The sequence below is a fragment of the Peromyscus leucopus genome, unplaced genomic scaffold (genome assembly GCF_004664715.2).
Source record: "Peromyscus leucopus breed LL Stock unplaced genomic scaffold, UCI_PerLeu_2.1 scaffold_440, whole genome shotgun sequence".
NCBI lineage: Eukaryota > Metazoa > Chordata > Mammalia > Rodentia > Cricetidae > Peromyscus > Peromyscus leucopus.
The window spans coordinates 280,125-293,000 of NW_023505333.1; the positions used below are offsets into that span (position 1 = coordinate 280,125).

Sequence of the window (12,876 nt, forward strand, 5' to 3'; positions counted from 1 at the left end):
GTGGACTGACAGTTCGCACCTTTCCGGCATCCAGCCCTGTGGTCACTGCGTGAATTGCCTTTCTTCTTTTCTCCAGGTTGTGGTGTGTGTCAACTCTGGTGGGTAAAGTAAGAATTCATGAGATGTGTGGTGTAAAGTAGTGATTAAATGATAGAGACTTAATTGATATTTCCTTGCTTTATTTTGATAGTTTTATAATAAAATCATTGATAAGCATTCAAGACAGACATATAGACATATAGCAGATACATATACCATATATGAGAGAGTAGTAATATCAATCTAATGCTTTTTTTTTTCTTTCAGAAACTGAGGATAGTTACATATGGAAGAGACGGGTAGATTTTTATTAGTCTTTATTAATTAGAGTGAATCTTCTCTAACAGCATCATGAGTTACATAAAATACTATTTATTAATATTTTTAAATGATTCAGTGTATCATATGACATATAGCTAGCTAATAATGTTATTTGTGTTTTGTTCATATTCATTTTCTGATATAAATCCAAATAGTGGAATTGCTCTGCCAAAATATGCAAAGGAATTGCATTTCATTTTGATGGTATATACCTGTAATTTCAGACTCAGAAAGTGGAAGTGGGAAGGTTGTTAGTTCAAAACTCCCTGGGTTATATAGTGCAACCTTGTCAAAACAAACACACACAGACACACACACACACCACCACACCACCACCATACCACCACTACACACCACCTCACACCACACCACACCACCACCAGGAACAGTAAACAACAACAACAACAACCGTGGTGCCTCACATCTATAATGCTAGAATCTGGCAGGCTGAGACAAGACGATTGCCATGAGGCCAGCCTGGGATATAAAGTAAGACCTGTCTCAAACAAAACAAAAGAAAGAGGAAGAAAAATAAACAATCACAAAATGCATGCATGCTTTATAGCTTTTAAATTGTGAAGTTGGCGAAAGATCTATATCATGTTTTCCTGCTGTCATGAGACCCTAGAAAGCATGTCCATGCTCAAGCTGGATTTATTGTATTTTCAGGGAGCCTATTCTGACTAGTTTTCCTTCTAGTATCAGAGCAAATGACTCTTGGTGTTATTGAGTGGTCTTTAGGACCGATTCCCTTCAGTGCTATAGATCTGTAAACACTGACTGTTACAGTTGGAGCCAGTCTGGTAAGACTCTCTGTACAGTGCTCCTTTGTGGCAGAGGACTGACCTGCACTGTCCTCATATGTTGTGAACGGCTGACTAGCTGAATTTGGACATGCCACATGAGACTATAGCTCTGGTGCTTTATGCATGGATTAGAAATTCATTGCTATTGGAAACTGCCTTATCTTTTTATTTGGCATTAAGTATAGTTCATGTAAGTTTGTTCTCTGAGTGAACATAGTAGATCACAGGATTTGTGGCTTTCTGGTTTTAGGTTATCACATATAAACCTTATTTGAGACATTTTTAACTTCCCTTTCCTAATTTATAGCATCCCAGGACCATCCAAACGATGTAGAAGAGATGATGCATGAGCAAGAACGCTCAGGTCTGTAAATATTAAAATTACCAATGTATTATTCTGTTGGAGGTTGTGACTTAGGACGGCTCAAGGCAGTGAAATGGTTTTACTCTGATTTCCCACAGAGGTGATTCACAATTCTTGCAGTTGCTCATATTCCCTAGATGACAGGGTTTTCTGCATATCATGTAACAGTACAAGGTAAATGGAGAGAAAAGGATGCCTTTCTTCACACACTGGGGCTCCTTTAAAGGGGCCTGGAATGGAAGAGAGCGCGATGTCAGAGGCAGGAGGCTGCACACCTTATCTGCTCTTTAGCCATCTTGGGCAACTAGACAGCAGCTTGTGGGACTCTGTGTGTGTTAAACTTTATTAAAGAGAGTAGTAGTACATGTGTCAGTTCTTACTGCTGAGACACAATAGCAGAGAGGTAATTTTCAAGGATGAAACCATTTTTCAGTTTCATTAACATACTGGCTTTCATTATGATATTTTCATCCATTTGTACTGTGTACATTAATATATTTATACACACTCCTACCGTCCACCCTTCTCTGGCTTTCCCATCATTCTCCTTTCTCCATTTTTCCAAATAGTCTTCCTCCTGCTCTCAAATTTTGTCTTTTCCTTTCTTTCCCTCTCTCTCCCCTTCCTTTCCTCCCTTAAAGTTTTCACAGGAGAGCAAACGCATTGGTCTCTCAGATTCTGACTTCCTTTACTTAACTTGACATCTTCAGTTCAATCCACTGACTTCAAATGACAAAGTTGTGTTCTTTATGGTGAAACGAAACATCACTCTTGATATATACCTCATTGTCTATATCTAATCATTGGACACTTAGGCTGACTCCATGAGTTAGCTATTGTAGATAGGGTCACAGCAAATGTAGACGTGCAGGTGTCTGTTGTATATAGACGTAGACTCCCTAAGTATATATCCTGGTGTGGATAGCAGGATCAAACCATGCTCTGCCTCATAGAATCAGATTTTCATTATTATTCTTGTTATTTTTAGTGGTGATGCTGGGGTTTGAACCCAGGGCCACCTAAGTACTAGGCAAGCACTCTACCACTGCACTACTTCCTAGCCCAGAATCCTGTGTTTTAGGTTGGGTTTATGAGCTCCATTGCTTTGGGCCTGAGGCAAAGCAGAATGTTATGCAGCAGGAGCAGATGGCAGAGTGAGGCTACTCCCATCATGATACCTGGCAGCAAAAGCTTGTGAAGGGAGGGCAAGCTATATTCAACGACCCCGAGTGACACAATGACCTATATCCTCTATTAAGGCCCCATTTCCTAACAGCCCATTCAGCTATAAATTCATTGATGGATTAATCCATTGATGAGGTTAACACCTTATGATCAATCACCTCTCCGTAGTGCCACTGACTGGGACCCTAGCCTCCAACACAGGAGCTTTGGGGACATTTTATATCCAAGGCACAACAGTATCTACCTTATAAAGGTTTTTCCAGGTTAGAATTAATGTATATACTCTTCTAGAATGGTGTCTGTGATATGTGTGCTGTTTGCTATAGGCAAAAATCTTTCTTTTCTTTTTTTAGATCCTAGCAAAGCAGCAAGAGAGGTTGATGAGCCACAGCAGGGTGCAGGTATTGATGGCATTGCCATTCGCATTTCAATCATGAAAGGGTCTTCAGTGCTACTGTGTTTATTTGGTGGCTTTTTCTGTCAAGACTAAAGATGCAGTTTCAGTAGAACTTTTTTGTCCTGTATCAAAGGTAGTTTATTAAAGGAATATCGTGTGCTTGTCTCCTCCTACTGACAGTCCACTGTGACAAAGTGAGCCACAAACTCCTAGTGCTAAGTTTTTATAGGTTATTAGCAGGAATTTTTATGAGAATAATTTTCCTTCTTTTACATTCATTCCCTTTGGAGAGAGGCACATGTTTGTAACTGCAACATCAATTAGATATTTTGTGTTTAAGATAAGGTTTTTTAGTATTTTTTTTTCATTTTTCTTTAGTTACACAGCTTATTTTGTCTTAAATCTCCATTTTTTTTCCAGAGGAAGCAACACACCAAGACTATGCTGAACCAGGTTTGTAAATATTTCTTAACCCTAGCCATTTATTTGTTTAAAATTTATTCATTATTGGTGAAATTATTAAGGCCACTCCACGTAGTTTAAAAGGAAGATTTATTTAGTGGGTAACTTACAAAAAGGATAGGTAGGTCGTGGGGTCTGGGAATGTGTATTGCAGTCCAACGGATGTTCTCTGGAGCTCTGCTCGGTCAACCTCACTGTCAAGGGTCCAGGAGCCGAGAGAGCGCTGGCCCATCCAGATCTTCGGGTCTCCAGGTGCCTCCCTTGGCCCTGCCTTGTAGGCGTGACAGTTGCCAAAGCCTCAATGGGGGTTCGAAACTTCCAGATCAAAGCTGGAATGGCTACCCACTACACCTCCCCCTTTTTGTGTAAATAAGAAGGTTCTAAACTAATACAAACTATATACAAAGGAATGGTTATCAAATATTGTCCAGAAATAATGAGGGATAATGACCTAGATAAGATGGAACTACAACCAATGCGAACAATATCAAGCAAGAAACACATACTAAAGTCCAGAGAAGTATAGAGCATAGGTAAATGGCATGTTTATAAAGATCATTCCAAAAGGTGTCCTATCCTAAAGAACCTGAATCTAATAACTTATATGTTCTATCTAAGATATTACAACACACACACACACACACACACACACACACACACACACACACACACACAGAAGTTGTAACTATAACTGCTAGTCTTCAGTCCCATCAAAGACTGAGAAGGAACATAATGGTCCCTAAGAAATGTAGATGGATGCAAGCAACTTTTGGGAATCTTGCAAGAGTAGACGAGACAGCTGGCTGTAGATGTAACCAACCGTCTTATTAAATAAGAAACATAGAACCAGTGCAAAGAAGAAAGCCAAGAGGTCAGAGCTCAGAGCTAAAATCTTACCCTTCCTCCTGTGGTGGTCCTACCTCTCCGAAAAAGATCTTCTTCCTGTGTGTTTGTCTTTATATAGTCTTTCTGTTCTGCCTTCTCATTGGTTGTAAACCTAAACACCTGACTCTCTCGTCACCGTCTGTATGTACAGCCCTCCAGGTCTTTTATGGTATTGAGATTAAAGGCGTGTGTCTCTCAATGCTGGTTATATCCTTGACATACAGAGATCTACCTAGCTCTGTCTACAAAGTGCTTGGGATTAAAGGTGTGTGCCACCACCGCCACGCTCTTGCTATGGCTCTAATAGCTCTGACCCCCGGGCAACTTTATTTATTAACATACAATTAAAATCACATTTCAGTACAAATAAAATACACCATAGCTGGCAGCCTGGACAGTCACCTAATGTTTCTTAGCATTGTTGGTGCATTCAAATTGGCTGCAGACCTAGAATATCTGACAGCCATTTTCAGAAGCAGGAATCTGAAAGACCATCTTACCTTGTCTTGGCAGAGTACAGTGGTCGCTTTCCTTGTGTCCCACTTATCCAGAAAGGACAGCATTGCATTTGTACTGTCAGCAGTCGAGGCAAGGGCAGTTCTTTGCCCAGTAGGCCATTTTGTGCCAAGAAGACAAACTTCCAAATGGAAATGTCTCAGAAGCCCAATACTACACTTCTTGCCAGAATTTCAGACAATCTTACCATTACTCTAAGACTTGCTCCAGAACCTACAGTTAGTCTAAGTGAGATTTAACTATCTGAGCTTTCTCACAGTAGCCCAACAGAGATACCATCACCCCCTAAACAGCAGGAAGCAATTCTAAGAAAACAACGCCCCTTCTCCTAAGTTTCATATTTCTCAGGGTTATGGATGATGGTTATAGGGTTGGGGGTGGAAGAAAATATTAGACTCAGTATTCTCTTAAAAAAAAAGGAAAAGAAGAAATGAATGGATAGGTATAAGATATTATGGTAGATTACTGTATGTACTAGTAAACAAATTTAGTAAAATAGCAGCCTTAGATAATTTGCACTGTTATGGATTCTTATCTGTTGATACAAATGTTAACTATTTTTATATTCCTGTTTAAGATATATATTCAGATCTGTGAGCTCTGAGGTTATGGGAGCCCTACTTGAAGGAATTACAACTTTTTGAGAGCTGGCAAAGTGCACAGAGAAAAGAAAATAACAGTCTGTGTGTAGGTGTGACATGCTATTTGTTATGTATATGTTTAAGATTTGAGAAAGTATCAAGATCACTATCTATAATGGCTGTTTCCATTGGGATATAAATGATAAGCTTAGGTTGTCTTTGCATACAGTTTTTTAAAAAATTAAAAAACTTGGCCATTGAGATAGCATTAAATTTTCAGTCTTGAATTTGAAGGAGAAATGGAATTTAGACATTAAAGATTATTTCTAGAGATAAGATATGGATATTTTTCTGCATTCTTCCAATCATTGTCATGGTTTTAAAAAAACGTGATTGGTCTACAGTGTTCAGACTAGCTCAGATTTAGAGGAATCTAAATCAAATGGAACAAGACTTAGGTTGGATATCACACTCAATGGCAATTTTTTTGTTTGTTTGTTTTGTTTTTGAGACAGGGTTTCTCTGTGTTGTTTTGGTGCCTGTCCTGGAACTTGCTCTCTAGACCAGGCTGGCTCGAACTCACAGAGATCCACCTGCCTCTGCCTCCCAAGTGCTGGGTTAAAGGCACGCACCACCACCGCCCAGCATAGTAAGTGTTATTTTAAAATGTTAACAGGAGTTAATGACTATGACCTTACCTAAATGGACACCAGGATTTGGTAGGATGCTTTGCATTGCCTTGCTATATATAAAGTGAAACTTCATCAGTAGAAATAGTGGAAGAACTTCATGTCCATTCTCCCTCAAACTCTGCAGAACCTCTGCAAACTCTGCATGTAAACACATGCCTTTCCACCTCACAGATGTCCCTGCAAGCATCAAGCCTACAGTGCACAGCCTAGGAAGTGATGTCACAGCCTTGCTAGCCACTGAGTTACTTATTTACATGTTATCTATCAGTAGCACTGGCGCTGGAGCAGCTGTTGGAAAGGACACATGTGTTTGGTGTTCTTACAGACATTATAGTGTGGCAGGAGGAAGGAATTAGCCCGTGATTCTAGTGCAGCCTTCTGTTAGCTGACAGGTACTTGTGGAGCCAGTTCATTGCGGGCAGTCTCTAATAAAAGACAGGCTGGCTTGTGGATTAGGTCCATGGAGATGGGTGTGGTTGGTGATGTCTGTTTATGGATTGTGTGGGGTGAGAGAGGGATGGAGCTAAAATGACTCTGTGATCCATGTCCAGAGGAGATGTGTAGACAAGTCAAGAACAACTTCGTCTCTTGGGGTGGCACGCAGGGGCACTGCAACGTCAGATCTGCATCCTGAATACGCTGATGCGTCTGCAGATAATGAGCTGGAGATAGACAAGGGGCCGCAGTGGAGAGATGGTTAGGTGATGGTCGTGATTGAAGTCTGACCTGGCCTCTAAGTCATATTTAGGTCAGTTGAGGACCCACAGGAGATAAAAGTTCCAGAAAGGGATGTTTGGTGGGCCTGGTGCTTCTAGGAGCCACGTTCGAGCTGTGTGCTGCTCTGCTACTGTTCAGTGGACAGATTGGATGGCAGTGATGGCGGTTAATGCCAGGAAAGCGGGGTGGTGGCAGTAAAGGTGGAGGGCGGTGGTCATAGCTGAGCAGTGTCTAGAGGGTAAAACTGTTAGGGCTTGCAGCATGTAGTAGATGGGAAGTCGGGAAACAAGGAGCCAGGAACGGTGACTCCTCTGCCGGCTTGATGAATGGTGGGCTTTTTTCTAAGAAAAGAGAAACTGGGAGACAAAGAATTCTTGAGCCCAGTTTCATGCAAACTGATAGTGAGGGTGTTTGAGCTCCCCAAGAGGTGAGACCAGAGAAAACCATTTGATGGTGTTCACCTTGCAGTGGAGTCCAGTGCTCGGGGATTCCTGTGATTGGAGCCAGGCTGTGAATCCTCTAATAAGAGGACAATGGGATCAAGGGTAGGTCCTGTGTTGGGGAGCAGGGTTCTACTGCCTGGAATAAAAAAGGACTGCGTGATTACGAGGACAGTGGGGTCAAGGGTAGATCCTGTGTCTAGGAGCACACCTCTACTACCTGGTAGTACTACCTTTTCTTAAAAGGACTGGGTGATGGAGAAGATCAAGAATGAGAAAGGAGAGAGCCCTGCAAGCCCAGGGTGGATGTTGGAGCAAGGCCTATTGCTAAGAGATCCTTTAGGGTGGGGCTTAGAAGTATCCTGAGTTTAATGCTGTCGCTGTGCTCATGGGGGTCGTTTCAGGCACTCATGGGAGTGGGTTGAGTAGAGAGGTCCCTGTCAGTCACTGAAGAAATCTGACTGAGGTAGAAGGGCAGGGCAAAAGTCACCTGGCCCAGGAAAGATCTGGCTTCACTCCCGGAGTCTGTAGAGGTTTGTTTGTGCCTGTTTAAGTGCTAACTGCCAGGTGGCATGGTTGTCCTCCAGTAGTGTCTAAAACATAGTCAATACTCAAAAGCAGTTCTTCCTTTATGTATAAATGGATAGATTTATTACCACTGAGGCAGACTAGGAGGTTTGTTTTTGGTGTACCAGACATTGGAAGCATTTTAGAAGGTCAGTTGACAGGAAATTGCTTGCTGCTGGGTGTGGGGGAGGGCCATGGGGACACACTGTTTGCATCAAAGCACAGAAACTCCAGGCCCTGTGGCAACAGATGGCAGCAGGGACAGGCACTGGGCCCTGGTTACCATGGTAAATCAAAGGCCCCATCAGCCAGTTCCTGCTAAGAGGGTAGCAGCAGGGATGCATGTCCCCAGGTTACCATCTGAGGACCAATCCCTATGCAAACTAGAGACTGCCTGGTAAGAACTGAGATCCAGGATAATTAGCAGGCTAGAGCTCACACAGACAGGAAGCAAACAGAAAGAAGAATCCGCATCAACCAGCTAATCTTGCTGACTAGGGGAGGAGCTTGTACTTGCCTCTGTGCAAGAAGGAACATATGAAGTTACCATCTCCCGTGGCTGCCCAGTGGCTAAACTTTGAGCCCAGACTGTTTGCTTTACATCATTCAGCCCCATTCCTCCCATCCTGCCTCTGTAATACACATTGTTAGAGAGGGAGCCTGGGAGTTAAAACATTTATGAATGAAAGAAGGACATTGTTGGTTGTCACTGTTACTTGGTGCTACCTGATTGTTTTTTCTGTTTACTTCCATAGTATATGAACATTCAGAAAACGAAGGGATAGAGATTTCAGGTGAGTTTTTCCAATGTTAACTGTGTATTTTTACCTGCATAGCTGTGGAGCAAAAAGAGATAGAAGATTTTTCAAGCCACTAAGAAGTCACTAGGAATTGTCAAACATGGTGTCTACAGTGAGATTGGTGTTAGGATGGCCCACAGATTCCAAACCCGAAAATACTCCAGGCCCTGTCTAAAAAGCAAGGCCTCTGCAGCCTGTAACCTGTGTGTGTTTTCCCAAGCACGTTGAACCACCCCTGCATCACCCCCCTGGAATGCCATTGGAATGCTATGTCTGTAGGTCAGTTCCTTCTACCGGGAAGGAACTAATGACAAGAGAGCAGGGTCTGTACAGGTTCACTTTTCCTTTTTCCCTGGGTGTTTCTGATCCTTGGCTGGTGAATGTGAGGATGTAGAACACATAGGCACAGAAGAATTTTTATTTTACATCAGAAGACTAAGATTAGTCTCTTTGATTAAACTTTTGAATACAATTAAGAATTAAAGTTGATTTTGTGGTGAAATACTCAGGAGTCTCCCATAAGGAAATATAACCTAGACAAAGCTTTCTGAGTGGATTTTAGCCACTTTAGGGATCTAAGTCAGTGGTTCTCAACCTGTGGGTCACAACCCATTTGGGGGTCAAAGACCCTTTGACAGGGGCTACCTGTCAAAATACCTGTGGAAAACACAGGTATTTACCTTATGATTCATAACAGTAGCAAAATTGCAGTTATGAAGTGGCAACAAAATAATTTTATGGTTGGAGGGAGGGGGGGCCGGGGGGCTGTTACCACAACATGAGAAACTGTATTAAAGGGTTGCAGCATCAGGAAGGTTGAGAACCACTAATCTAAGTGAAGGTGAGTTAATATGTTTGGTTTATTATTATTATTATTATTTTTTAGATAATGCCATAGAAGATTCCAGTATAATTTCAGAAGGTAGGTTATTTTTATAAAGATGATCCTATACTCTGTATCAAAGTAGATCATTTTATTGAAAACACATGCTGAGCTGTGTGTTTACCCAGGGCTCAGGGGCTCGCAGTGCCGGGGTGGATGAAGCAGTAGAGTTCTTTTCCATGAGGCTGCCATTCTACTGGCCATCCATAATAAAAGAAGAGTGCAGAGACAGTGACCGAAGACAGTGACAGGCTGCTGTGAGAAAAATAGACGTGTGGGAAGGGGTGCCCTTGTTTACCAGTAAGTGACCACTTCAGAAAAGGCGCGCTGGTGATAAAGGGTTATTCTGCGTGGAGATGGGCTGGATGTTTCATGATTCATGATGTCATTTAGATGCAAAGGAGGGAAAACATAGTTATTGCTTGTTTGGTTGATAGGGTTTCTTGGAAATGAAAGGATGTTTCCTGAAAAGTAAAGTAGTTGCTTATACTCAGTTAAGTAGCAGTATTTCAGTACAGCAGATTCAATGATTCTTAGTTCACAGCAAGTTCCACATGGATTGTCTTTACTGGTCCTTATGGTAGACACCGAGGAGGAGATGGGGCAAAAATTTTTGTGTTTTTTGTTTGGTTTGTTTTTTTATACAAATGTGCTGAAATTGGAACAAGGCCTAGTGAGACCTGGGTGATCCTGGTTCATCCTAGTTCCTCAGGCACAGTGGCTGAGTGTCCCTTCCCTGGAGTCCTGAAGTTGACTGTGAGCATGCATGCTTTCTCAGCAGAAGGCTACCGTATGAAGTAAGGAGAGGTTTCCTTGAAAATTCCTCTTAGAGTTTTTAATTTACATTTTTGTCAGGCTGGAATTACAGCCCCTGCCATGGATAAACACCCCACTGAGATACGGTGCAGCTAAGGGTTAGTGTCTTTGAGCTTGGTTTGGCAGACTGCATTGAAGTGTAATCTGAGGAAATGTGTGTGAAGGATTGGTGACTAGATTTACCTTCCTGTGCACATGCAATGGGGAGATGCCTGCACAGGTATAACCTCTGCATTCAGGTAGGAGTCAGGTACCAGTGACAGAAAACCAAAACCCTTGAGGAGAGTTTAATAGAACCTTCTTGGCTTGAAAATAATAAACACCAGGGTTCTGTAGAGGAACTTAACCTACATGATGAGCATATATTCCAAAAGGCTGTCTGTTAGATTGGCTTATCTGGTGTGAGCTGGGTGGCCCAACAATGACTGGCTGCACACTGGGGGGACCGAGACCCTAGTAATGGTGTCAGTACACAGCTGGATGCCTCAGCAGTCCAGGGTGGTGATGACCTGGGGACCCGAGAGCTGCTGGTCTTCTGTGCAGTTGGAAGGCCGATGGAGCTGAGTTCTGATGGCAGTGGATGACGAGGCTGTGGGACGGCTGTGCTCACTGGCAGGAGACAACACTGCTCTTGTGCAGCCTCTCTGCATGTCTGGGTTGCTGCTGAGGATTCTGTCTCTTTGTGAGCACCTCTCACCTCTCAGTTAATCCTGCCGGGGTCTGCCCAGAGCTGTGTCTCTTCGTTGATTTCATGTTCAGTCCAGTTGACAGTCAAGACTGACCACCACAGTCACCATATGTAATTTAACCACACAAAGCGATTCTCCTGCCTTTGCCTTCCCAGTGCTGGGATCAAAGATGTGCACCACACCTGGCTGAATCGTGATCCTAATTAGTCTTATTAAATAAAAACCCAGAGTCAGATGTTTTTCTTTTTAGAACAAGATCCCTGATTCTAATCTCCTTTGTTTAGCTTTTCTCCTGACCATTAAAACTTGTAACCAACCACCCTAAACAATGACAAATTTCCATAACCCACTGAATGACCAAAAACCATCCATCCCACCTCTTGGGAATGTGGGCTTAATATTCTTAAAATTACTTCTTGCTGTCTGGGGGCAATGGCATCTTCAGAGGACCCTGAAAAAGAAAATAGGTTAATTGTCAAGTCCTGAGAGAGCTAGTCCTATATCATTTGTTATCCAGTCTCTGTATAATGGGAAAGTGCTGGCCTGTGTCGTCTTGGCTAGAGTAGTCTGTGAGGCTGGATAATCTCAGCCAGCCACCTTGAATTGAATTGTCCTGAGCAGTTTATAGTCCAAAGTGGATCTTTAGGTGGTGTTTTTCAGATTAGTGGAGTTACCATAGTTCAGGTGGAATCATCGTTGTGGGATCCTATCATCTCTTTGGAGACTTCAGAGATCGCATTAGTTTAGATTACTCCTTTTCTTGGAAATTTTTTTCTGAGTAGTTCTCCCTTCTTCTTTGCATGCTTATTTGTCCAAAGGTCTTTAAATTCCTCAAGATGGTTGATTTTATTTTCCTGGAAAGACAAAAACAAAACACTCCCAACTTAACTTTGGGGAGTTTCCTTTTTGGCAAGTTATATCTGATCAAATGAAAAGCATTTGTTAGTTTTATAAGTTAGTTTAGATTGGATGGTCATGCTGTTTGATAAACTATCCCCTCTTCTAATCAAGAAGCCTCTCTTGTTCAAATCTAGTCTTATCAATTTTGATTTATGGTTTCTCCTGAAAAAAAAAAATTGTTTCTTCGACATAGGGTTTCTCTGTGTAGTGTTAGTGCCTGTCCTGGATCTCACTCTGTAGACCAGCCTGGCCTTGAACTCACAGAGATCTGCCTGGCTCTGCCTCCCTCCCGAGTGCTGGGATTAAAGACATGTGCCACTGCTACCCAGCTGAAATTTTTGTTTTATTTACTAAAGCTCTTCTATCATCCAGAGCAGTATGGCTTTTAACAATAGGCATTAAGTCCTTTAATTGCTCTGGGAAGGCAATGTTTCCCACACAGTTACAAGGAATGACCTAACCAAATTTGGCATGGGGGCCTGTGAGAGCCCCCCTAAGGTGCTTCCCAATGGCAAAGGGTTACCCTGTGTGTCCCTTGTTGATCTGCATTCATTGGTCCAGTGTTGGCCTTTGCTACACCTTCTGCATACTCCAGAAGGGAGGGCTTTTTGTTTGGATTATTCCTAGAAAAAAACAATGTTTCTAGGAATACCTTGTCTACAATCCCTTTTTAGGTTATCTTGTTTGCCACAATTAAAACACCAGACATTTTGATTTTTCTTCATTCTTCTGGAAACCACCTCTCCTATCCAAACATCATCATGGTTATGAGATTCAATATTGACTGTATCTCGGATCTATTCCCCTATAGGTGCT

At 42.2% G+C, this 12,876-nt stretch overlaps 1 long non-coding RNA gene across 1 annotated transcript; it reads left to right on the forward strand.

Annotated features, from left to right (window-relative positions):
- The first annotated feature begins 322 nt into the window (after positions 1-322).
- LOC114699430 lies at positions 323-9,694 on the forward strand. Its single transcript, XR_005090663.1, has 6 exons — positions 323-338; positions 1,474-1,530; positions 3,069-3,116; positions 3,533-3,565; positions 8,728-8,766; positions 9,659-9,694. It is a non-coding gene; the product is annotated as an uncharacterized LOC114699430 (long non-coding RNA).
- The last annotated feature ends 3,182 nt before the right edge of the window (positions 9,695-12,876 follow it).